Genomic DNA, 12,086 nt, shown 5'->3' on the forward strand with positions numbered 1-12,086 from the left:
AAAATCAGATTTTAGGTAGAATGTAAAGGGCATGCAAAACAAAAGAAGCTAAAAAAAGCAACATTCATTTTAAATTATAATACATATTAAAAGTTGCAGTAGATAATAGGGTCACTAGCTAACATGAAATATGCAGTAATAGTAGGAATACTTTAGCTCGAATAGAGACCTACTTTTTGATCCTAAAGTTTTTTTTTTTTTTTTTTTACCTTTTTGATGTGTCCGCCTGTGCAAAAGCTGTGGCTTTCAAAGGTAGTCCCCAGGAATATGACATACTGTGCCTTTGACTGCCTGGAGATAAGCACCTGCGTTTGAGTCCCATTTTTACGTCACACCTCCCTATTCATGCTTCTTCAATAAGATGCACATTTGCACATCAACAGTGAGCTCCCCTAGACGCTACCCAACCCCCCCCCCCACCCCAACCAATCTCTCTTCTTTCTCTTGCTCCCTCTCTATGGTTTGTGCATATATACATATGCAAGTTATAGATATATATGTATATTTACATAATACACCCTATATGAAGGCAAACAGAGATTTGGGGCCACAAACACACATAAAAAATAATCCATCCCAAACAAAAACACCATCATCAAAAGTCATCAATCTTTACTGATTTTCAAGCTTTAAGCTAAAAACAAACTTTCACTTTAATTTTCATTGCATGATTTCAGTGGCATATGTCCTTCTGAGCTTCCCATACATCAGTCTTCATGCAAATGAGATGGAATATCACTCTTGTGCAGCAGATGGCCAGGGATGATAACAATGGCTCAACAGACGAGTTTCAATGTCCTAGACTTTATCGCTACGGCAACAACAACCAAAAATATATGTAATGGAAGAGGTGCCTATTAATTTTGCAAGATTACGCAGTCTGCTTTTTTTTGCCACAGTGGGTAGGCTTTTTAGATTTTGATTTTTTTTCTTCGCTACTGTTTGTTTGTTTGTGCTTGTATTTTTGTGAATGAATAGCTTTATTTAAAGAGGAACTCTATCCTTGTGCCTCGGGAAAACTATCTATAAAAGGCAGAGACCTGAAAATTATTTTTGGTGACTAAGGAAGGCAGCAGCCTGGCAATTATTTGAGTAATTAGGTGTAATTCCTCCCTGTAGGCCATGTAACCCTCCTGTGCTTGCACATGCTTCAGACAGTCTCAGGGAGTGAATAAGAAAAGAAACTGCCTCAAGATATTGCCACCGAGCTTACATATGCCAGGCTACCATGATGTCACTAAGCATCCTGCTGACTTTGGTAAACAAAAGGCCTTGAGCAAAAAGTAAACAGTGGAATTGCTTAGCAAACAGGGGACGTTTAATATGACAAAGGCAGCCACACTTCGAGGCTGAGCCTGGGGGGCCCGCCAGCCAGCCGGCTGACTTGGCCCACAAAGTGAGTGATACACTTAAGAGAAACAAGTATTCCATTACCAGCTGCCACCGGGGACAGTACAGCTAGCTTCTCTGCAGGTTACAGGTCTGCCTCTTGAGACCCCTGTCTGACAGCCATCTTTAATAAGCATTTGTTTAAATTCTAGTTCTTAACTGATAACTTGTTAAAATCAGGATTAACTTCGGCAAGTTTTTCTCATTTCTGTTTTTATTCACTAAAACATGAAAAACAGAAGCTTATACAGTATATGAAATATTTCTTATCATTGTTAAAGAAAAAAAATTAAAAAACATCCACAGTAAGCCATGGCAAGGGAAACATACAAAATAAATAAAAGAGAAAAAGAACATAACCAGATAAATCTATATGCAGATTTATCTGCTCAATCATCAGCATCTTTTCTCTCTGATTTGGCTTCTCATAAGTAAGCACACACATTTATATGAGAATCTAATACTATTTACTGAACTTCCTATTTATCGTATTTAAACTTGTTACATCAGTAAAATATAAGGCAGGGAGAGGTGTCTAGTGCCCAAGGCCTTAAATGCAAAGGCTGCCAATTCAATCCTCACCTCACACTCAATAAACAACCTTGAGTCAGTCACTTCACTTTCCTTTGCTCCTACTGTTGAAAAGTATACATCTCTCAAGTGAACATCAGAGAATTCTTCTAGAAAAGATGGAAACTGATGCTGAGGATAGAGTGACCCTCACTAAGCAAAGTGAATAGAAAATGAAGTGCACTCATATTCCTCTCCAAAATGTATGTACACTATCTGCCAAACCGGGGGGTAATTTGGAAAAACATCAAATAGTAATTAATAAATAAGTATCAAATTGCATATAAATAAGTATTAACTGCAATATTTTTCTTTTTGGTGGTAGTGTTTGGTCATTTAACAGGCAGTCATCACTCAAAGATACTGGGGCATCCTTAAAGTTAGTTGAGGTTAGTATTTTTTTTCTAAGAAAAAAGGTGGTGGTACTCACATAAACTTTTCTATGAATGACATTTTACAGGAACTTCCATACTTTTGACATATCTTCCGATGCTCCATCTGCTGTAACAGCCATAGGTCCACATATCTATTTGGGTTGAATTTAAGAAGTGGAGGTCCTATGATTTTCAGGAACATCAGTGCAGGGGTTGTCTGTATTAACAAAGACGATCTCGATGGGGTGACTATCAGATTCATCTGAGAAAATCCACTTTCACATTCACTTGATGACATAGATATGGTTTTTAAGGTGTGTGCTAACCTAATATTTTTCCTTCATGTAAAGTCATTCACTTCTTTGGAAGAAATTATTTTTCCAAGTTGCTGTCCAGCAATCAGGCCCATCATTACCAGAACTGTGTTCCACTTTATCTACACTACCGGTACTGTCAATGTTGGTTTCACCTTCTTAATTTTTTGCAGGAACAGATGATGATTCTACATTTTCACATTTTCTCTTGTGGCACACCAGCACAAATATAACTGCTTATTTTATTCATCTCAGAAAATTGGTATATTACTTTGAGATTAGACAACAACTCATGTGGCATGTGCACTAAGCTGGTAGCTGCTGCAAAATGGAAATTAAAGTGAATATATTTTTGAGGTGGAAATTAACCAAAAGTTCCAACATAAATAAAAGAAAATGAAAATTTTCAGTACATTTACAGTATTTCCCTTCGACCATCAATCGGAATCATTCTATATCAGGGTTTGGCAAAAGTTAACAAAGATTACAATAAACAAACAAACACACATGACAAACATTAGTTTTTTAAAATACTTGCAACAAGAATGACTTAATTATAAAACATTGAGGACTGATCTTAATAGCCTTTAACATAAACACCAGTAAGAGAGTAGTTTTAAAGCAAAGGTACTTCGCTTTGCCATTGCTCTGGTCATAAACGTCAAACTGTTTGCTTCTATACAGATTGTTAATATTGTAACCACCTACCTCCACCAATCAGGGCGCATCATGTATAGCTGGAAAGAGGTATGCAAGTAAGTGCTGCTCAGAGCACCGCAGCAGGGTGAGCACACCCTGAAAGAGTTTCACAATGCCCGCGCTTGATGGAAAGCAGCAATTGGGATGCTGAGATGAAGGGATTGAGAATAAAAATAGGGGCGCCAAACAAAATGGGCCTATTTTCTTTATGCGGCATTGGTTGTTGAAGGGCTGGAGGCTTGGTTGCATGTATGCGGGGTAGCAAACCTGTTGGCTGCTATATTTGCACATGCCAACTGCATCAGCATCTTGCTTAGAGAAACTCACAAGGGCCCGAATGTGCAATACTTCTATGAATAGCCTGCAGGTTGTGTAACAGTTTGCTGACCCCTGATCTAAATCGACAATGGAAGATATTTTGAAAACAGGAGTGAACCAATAGTACCAACCTAAATGAAACAACAAATTAATTCACAGAAAAATGACATCTAACAGCAAATGTATTAATAATTTTATTTATTATTACTATTGTACAACAGAAAAAGGTACCATACTGCACTGGTTAAAGTCAACTTAGAGTAGGACAATAGTATTGCAAGGGTCCTCCCATGGACTGTCACTCTGCTGTTTTCTGCTGTCTAGTCCCCTCAACCCTAAACTGGTTTAGAGGGTTTAGAAATGTTATATTGTTATTAATGAAAGTATGCTAAATTCTAAAAAGAGAATTTCTAGTTGAGTAGAATAAGGTAATGTGCAATGTAGTTCACGATACCACAACAGATTTATTAGCCAGTAGCATCCTGCCATACCAAGGGTTACATAATTTCAATGATTGGATCTTTATTTAATCTCAAAATCCAGGATAGCCCAAACTTTTATAGAAACTTTTCCAAGTACACTTTCATACATAAAAACAAGAAATATGCCATATGTAATGCTGTAAACTTGTGCTTGGCATTTGGACAATGATTAATTCCAGATCTTCAACTAAAACCTCATATTAGATTTAAGGTAACTGAGTAAAAAAAAATTACGACTTCTTAATTCATTTCATTTATCAAATGAGCAAAGTTATCCAATACTAACTGAATGAAAAAGAAATTACCTGTTAGTTAATTCACTCAAATCAAGTCAAGCTGCTGGCACAAAGATTCAGCAAACACAATCAAATGAATTTCCTGATGAGACCAGGACAAAAGTTAATATCTATCAGTCTGAAACTGGTTATGAAGTCATTTCTAGGGTTCTATTGATTAACCAAACTGAAGTGAAAGGCACAATTTTAAAATGGAAAATACTTGCAACAGTAATCATTCTTGAGTGGAACAGCCAAACTGCCAAAATTACTTCCAGGTTGCAGCATAACAGATTCCACAAAGTCATAAAGTAAACTAAAGAAATACAAAGAATGACAGATTTCCCTGAGGAAACCACTGCTTAACAAAAGGAACATAATTGCTCATTACTTATTTTCCAGAAAGCACCTGGGTGATTCCCAGTCGTTTTGGTGACTAGTCTAAGGACAGATTATAAAAATGGTCCAACTATGTCAAAAGTTAAAGCAAACACAGCAATCCAGACTACGGTAGTCTTAATAACAATGTAGTGGTGACTGTGTAATGGTGAGACAATGCTTTGCTGCTCTGAGGCTTAGCCAACTTAATTGAAGGAGCCAAAAATTCTGCTTTGTATTAGAAAATTCTTGAGAATGTCTGGTCATCCATCTAAGAAGCTGAAGCAGATTATGCAGAGACACTGATCCAAACCACATTATCAAATCCACAGCAGACTGGCTGACAAGAATCAGAATTAAAGTCTTGGGCTGGTCTAGTCAAAGTAAATGCAAGTTTAAAAGAAGGCAATAAGAAAATGAGGCCAATGTATTAATTGTCAAACTAGTATGGCATATAAGACAGACATATCAAAGTAAAAAACGATCAAAATGACTGGTGACTAAATAGAATACGAATACGCATCTCTTAAATGGGCCTACATTAAAACTTGTGTTAAAACTTTGCAAATACTATTGTCAATTGTTCATCACCATCAATGACTTGATAATTATACTCAACATAAGTGTTTTTCCACTGGTGTGCTATGGAAATAACAGTGTAGTGCCCCTGGGTCCAAACTTGAGAGAGACTGCTCTTCAGGTGGTAGAGACCTATCCAAGGAGGACAGGACTACCTGGAGAACCTGACATAAAAGCAGCTCTGTGATTACCATTTTGCAGACACAGCACTTGAAAAGTACTAAAGCTGCCAGGAGACATGTCAAGGGTCCATCTACTGGGGTGCTGTTCGCCAGCAACTCTCGCAGAGCCGAGGGCCAGCAGGCATATAAGTTGCCTCTGACTCCAGGTATGAGTGGGCAAAGGGATGAAGCAGCTGGGAAATGTGTCCGAAGTGCGAAAGAAAATCTGCAAACAGCTACTTTTTTGCCGCACCCCTGTCCCACCCCTTCAGACAGTTTAGCACGTGTATAGAATTAATGGTTTTGTGGTTGGTAAAATCATGGTGTGCCTGGGGATTATTTTAGGTTATGAAAAGTACGCCACCACAAAGAAAAAGTTGGAAAACACTGCTCTACCTACACCTTTGCTCCTGGAATGCTAAAAAATATCTCCATAGGTGCTATCACACTTAAAAACTGATACTGTGCATTACTTAGATGGTTATGTTGTGTTCTTTGCATAAATTAGTCAATATATTGCAAAATGCAATACGGGGTAGGGATAATCATTACACTTTGTTTCATAGAATTTTGTCATTATATTAGGGCATTAAGCACTGTCAGCTGGCTGGCAGACTGTCGACTCAAATACAGAGGTACTAGAGACTTATTTTGGTTTTAGTGCCACTCAAAGGTATCTTATTTAGCACTTATGTGATATGGCACTGATTCAATCTTCTTACAGAAAAATGAAATGAAAAAAAAAAGAAAGCATCGTTTTTACCTTCACAACTTTTCTGTATTGCACCAGGACTGCCATAAACCCCTCTTCCCACCCAACTTCCACCCATTCCCCTGCATCTATGTCAGTACGTATAAATCAAGAAAATGTACACCATTGCTACATATTGACATGTGGTTTATCATTGTGAACTGCATAATACAAAAGGTTAAACCTTAAATGAAAATGTTACTTTATAAAATTTTTAAACATAGTATATAAATATGGTACTGGGTGTGTATGTAATTCTTTAGGTTCACACTTAATTTATTTATATTGTAACACCCACAATCAGTAAGGGAGGAACAACACCAATACATGTTTCAGGAATTTGAAACTGATGAGCTTTTATTGATTGCTTCCTAGCTAAACCTACACTGTTCTAGCCGTGGGAGACCCCTCAACTTTTCTGCTCTCAATCTGACTCATTCTACTCTTTTACACTGCTTGTTTTCTGCTTCAGTGTTACAGCCCCTAAGCACAACGCTCTCTGAATCTCATCCAGAAACGTGCTGCTCCTGTACACTGTGTTCTCCTTCTCTCTGTACTAAGTGCCGACAAAACTAGCACACCTTCCAGCACCTTCTACCCTTTCTTCCAGGACCTCCTCCTCCTACTGCATAGGTGTTTCATTACCATATCACACTGCACCTTCTGCAAGCACAGTGCACAGTAGCTGTCTAGCCCCCTCTGATTCTCTGGCCATATCATTACAGTATTATTGTTTCGTAATGTTATAAAATAAAAAAAATAAAAAAATTACATAAAAATGCTGCCCTGACCAAAGCACCGCCTGAGGCATTTTCCTCATTACCAGCCCTGGATACGACCGTATTTTTTAACGCATTAAACAGGTCACATCAATCGCAAAATTTAATGCATTAACTTTCTCAGGCCTAGTTTTAATTAATTTATTTTTTTGTTGTTGATTTTTTTTGCATTTCATGTCTGAAGTAAACTAAGTATGTACATTCATTTTCATACCAGCTTTTTCAAGTTGCTGGTATGGGGTGGGTTTATCAGTGCTGGGTTACAGGGGTGGGGACAACACTTTTGCTGGCAGCCTTGCACGCAGGACAGGAAATAGCTAGACAAGGCCCCACAGCTACACACACTCACCACATGTCCACACATACACCTAAAATAGTTTTTCTCAGACTCTTTTGGGGTGCATGTGGTCATAGCTACATCACAATTACGTGAGACTTGTTCATGGTATAATCTGAACCCACCGATTTTAATCTTGTGTTAACCTCTAGGCTGCTTTTTAACTTTAATTCCCATTTGTAATCATGGCCATTTTTGCCTTCCAGAGATATGCAGTTGGAGGGGGGAAGCAAATGCTATTAGAACGTGATAAAATATATCGCACTACATTATCTATCGCTTTGGTGGAGGGGGTACAGGGTGGGTGCATTATAATGTGAACACAACACTAGCAGAAATGGATTTTTTTTCTTTGTGTGCTCCTGACACATAAACGTGAGTGACCTTATACAGTCACAAATGATTAAGGGGGTGCAGGAGGTAATTCTTCATGTAAAATTGAGACAAGTGGCATGGCACGGGCATGACAGAGTCAAAAATATGACTCAAGGTCACAATATTCCGTTTCATTAGCATTCTGTAACTTATCTAGAACTTCCACAAGTCTTTTTTTTTTGAAGAAGCCATTTCCCTAGTACAAACTTCAAGTCTTACTGCACATCAACCAAACAATCTGCATGGAGTCTCACAGAAGCTTGTGTGTACGAATGCATAAATATTCACTGTTGCATAAGCAATATATTTCCTATATTTTATATGTGGCTTTGGCATGAAGTACAAGTGGCCAGTCATAGACAACTATAGATTATGGAAAAGGTCTCTGTAGGTGAGATCTTTGATGAAGGCAGATTCATTAAACTACAATGCACTGCTTGCCTCAGGATATACTGTACTTGTGCAGACAACATGAAAACGTATGATTTATTTAAAAGAAGACACCGTTGGGTATGTAAGAACAGCATTATATAAAAACAACAAAAACAGCTTTGAAATATGGTGGTGTCCCACCAGCCATAAGTGGGTGCAGAAATACCTTTAAACAGGTCTATTATTCAGAATTCCACAGCACAATACAGCTCTTTTTCTGTTTTCCTCCTCCACTACTCCCAGGCAAGTTTTGTCTTTTCTCCACACCTGACTTTAACTCACCTTGGGGAGGCAGAAAGGCTGCTTTTATGTTTAATACCACAATACTTCCAGTGCTGGAACACTACACCCATAAAACACTTCTGGGTATAACTGCCATAAAATATAGAAGTCCTCTGCCTGCAGTGTCCCCTGGCAGCCCCCAAGGAACCTGATAGGGCTACCTTCCCAAACTACAAATCTGTAAAAGAGAACAGGACCCATTTCAGCTGGGAAGTGCATCCATCTGTAGCCCCCTCCTTCTGAGTCATGATGCTAGTCAACCCATATTTCTACCATAGTCCCCAAAATAAACTGACTATTTCGATATAATCACAAAATTAACTTAAAGTATACTATTCAAGGAGGACATGCTGACATCAACTTTGCAAACGAGAGAGGCAGCTGAGAGTTTTAGTGTTTTCTGTGGTGTGAGAGTTAATTAAAAAATACATTTTGCTTCAATAAACTTGGGCTTTGGTTGCCGCTAAGGAACCATGCAGGAATTTTTAAAGCTTTTATTTTTCCCTTTAGAAGGGTTTTTGCCTTTTTTTCCACCCACACAGGAGCAAAAGTAGCTGGGTATTTGGAGATGTGCTTGGGAGAGCTACTTGTACTTGTATGTGTACTTGTTCTTGTTATCTGTATTTGAACTAGTCTTTAGGAGGCCGGGTACAAAGCAGCAGTAGCCAAAATCGGAAAGTAAGTAAATAAGTAAGTAAATAACCATGTTGTAGCAATAAATTGTTAACAACTAACTGAAACAGTGATTTCTTACTGTTTCAACTGTTTTGAAAAAATTGTTGCAGCTAACTTCAGTACAGTAAAGGGGAAGGCTCAGCAGTGCACAAATAGGCGGCCAGCAATAAGACGCCCAATCAGGCACAAAGGGCTATAGGAGCAGATAAGATAGTAAGAAATTAACAAGCAGCAGATATTCAGTAAGCAAGTTTTATTTATTCTGCGGTGGGTTGGCACCCTGCCCGGGATTGGTTCCTGCCTTGTGTCCTGTGTTGGCTGGGATTGGCTCCAGCAGACCCCCGTTGACCCTGTGTTTGGATTCGGCGGGTTGGATAATGGATGGATGGAAGTTTTATTTATTTATTTTTTGTTTGTTTATTTGCTTGTTTGTTTTAGATTGATCAGTTCTTAGCAGACCGGAGGTAGAACAGTTAAGTGGGTGACACTGTAAGGGTTCATTAATCTGGGGGAATACAAATAGTGCGCGTGGACAGCTTTTAAATAAGGAATAAGAGGAGTGCAAAGTTACAAAAGCAGACAGAGAAAAGTAAAGTTAACCTCACAGAAGGACAAACAGCAGACAGTTGAGAGGGAGAATATTACAGGAGGACAGAAGGTGTAAAATAGCTGTAGTAGTTCTAAAATGTATTTTCTTTAGCTTAAATTGTTTAGTTTTACCATTTAAGTTAAATCATTTAATTTTAAATAAAAAAAAAAGTGAAGGCAGTTTTAGTAATCCTAAATCAAATTTTAATAATGAGGCCAGTGCAATGTAAGTCCTGTTGGATGTTGGACATTTTAGATGATGGCTTGGAGGTTACAAATGCAGGAGAAGCCAGATGATCCAGCACCTCAAGCTCAGGGTCATTAAACTGGAGGAGGAGTTGGCTGGCCTGTGTTGTAGCAGAGAATTGGTGGACCTGGCCCAGGTGTTCTTCAAAGAGACAGTGTGCACCCCAAGGGTAGCGTGGAAGGAGATCCCAGACCAGATAGGTAGAGATAGGTCGGTCAACCCCAGAATTGAAAGAGTCAAACCGTTTTCAGGTCCTTCTGGAGCTATAAGGTGTCTCTGATGATACTGAGGTGGTAGGCAGGAATGAGAAGCCCCAACGGGCCATATCAAAAACAGTTCCCAGAAAAAGAGAGGTAGTGATAGTTGAGGACTCAATCTTTAGGGGGACTGAAGTGCAGGTTTGCTCCAGAGACAGAGAGTCTCACACGGTGTGTTCTTCTCTGAAGTTCTGCCTGTGCCACGCACCAGTCCATGTAAGATTAAGGAGATTAGAAGGCTCAACATGTAGCTCAAGTCTTGGTGAAGGGTAGAAGGGTATAGGTTTATGGGGCATTGGGACTCATTTTGGAACAGATAGGACCTGATCCACCATCATGGGTTACATCTGAACCGAATGGGCACCAATGTGGGGAGGCATATATGAGTAAGCTAGTTGAGGATTATTTAAACTAGGGAATAGAGGCCAGGGAGTTTAGGACAGGCTAGGTTTAGAACTATAAATGGAGGAACAAACAACTGTGTAGAGATAAAAATGCATAGTAATGTAAATTCTAACCCAACATTTAAATGGAGAAGGAGTAACATATTAAAAATAGCTTGCCTTAATACTAGAAGTACCAAAAATAAAACAAGTGAGTTGGAGTTGTATGTGGCAGATCATAATTATGATATTGTAGCGATAACAGAAACCCGGCTAAATAACAAAGATGTGGACGATTATAACATAGAGAGGTACACATTTTTTAGGAAACATAGACAGAACAGAAAAGGAGGTGGGGTTGCTGTTTATGTCAAATAGAATTTAAATGCAAGTCCTCTTTAGGTGGACATTAAGCCCCATCTTAGTGAAGACATGTAGCTTTGCCTGGAAAGCATTAGGGAAAGAGGCCTTATTTTAGGAGTGCAGACAGTAATTTCAACACACATCTTTTTATTAATATTAAAAAGGCAAGTTGACAGGGGGATATTATAGTCATGGGGACTTTAATTACCCAAATATTAACTGGGATAACCTTGCAGATGGAGAAGCACAAGAACAGGAGTTTTAGAAGTAATCAGTGACTGTTTTTTAACACAGTATGTTAAAGTACCAACACGGGGTGAAGCCTGTCTGGATTTAGCATTTTGTAATAATCAGGTAGAATTGAGGGTGTAGAGGTGATTGAACTAGTAGGGTCAAGTGACCATAATATAATATATAACATAAATAAGTGACCATATAATATAGATGTGACCATTATATAATATATATAATACAGTATAACAGTTCTCAGTGTTTTGTAAGAGTGTGGATGCAAAGTCTAAAATTGTTGAGTTTAACTTTGGTAGGGCAAATTTTGAGGAGATGCAGCAAAGTCAAAGGAGGATAGACTGGGATAAGCTTTTAAGTGTGGAGACAGTTGAGGAGCAGTAGAACAGGTTTAAAAATCTTATTCATGTAATGCAGGACAGGTACATACCTAAATTTGGAATTAATAGGAAATTTAAAAAAAAAACTGCAGTGGGTTAATAAAGAGTTAAAAAAATGAAGCTGCAAAGGAAAAAAAACAGCTGTATAAGGCATACAAGACTAATAACTCCAAAGTGAATTGTAGGGCGTATGAGAACATGAGGGCAACCATTAAGAAGGATATTAGGGAGGCTGAAAGATAGTTGGAGAGGAATGTAGCAGATAAGGTGAAAGATGACCCTAAGAGATTCTCTCAGTATTGTAGTAGTAAAAGGACAGTCAAGGAGGAGGTGAAGTGCATTAGGAAGAGTAAAGGAGAACAGACAATGTAATACCAGACGTTCTAAACTTGCATTTTTCTGAGGTCTTTATAAGTGAAAATGTGGAAAACCTGACTACTAAGGAGGTACTA

General features: G+C 38.4%; 1 protein-coding gene across 5 annotated transcripts in view; it reads right to left on the reverse strand.

Moving 5' to 3' along the window:
- The window catches only part of st18 (ST18 C2H2C-type zinc finger transcription factor), a 262,012-nt gene that overhangs the window by 169,406 nt on the left and 80,520 nt on the right, over positions 1–12,086 (reverse strand). Inside the window, exon 1 of one of the 5 annotated variants that reach the window (XM_051928743.1) lies at positions 210–1,789. The exons of the other annotated variants lie outside the window; for them this stretch is intronic. The gene's annotated coding sequence lies outside the window, so the exon portion shown is untranslated. Of the gene's footprint in view, positions 1–209; positions 1,790–12,086 lie in introns of those variants that run through there. 5 annotated transcript variants of the gene reach the window in all.

The sequence above is a fragment of the Erpetoichthys calabaricus genome, chromosome 6, assembly GCF_900747795.2.
Source record: "Erpetoichthys calabaricus chromosome 6, fErpCal1.3, whole genome shotgun sequence".
NCBI classification, from domain to species: domain Eukaryota; kingdom Metazoa; phylum Chordata; class Cladistia; order Polypteriformes; family Polypteridae; genus Erpetoichthys; species Erpetoichthys calabaricus.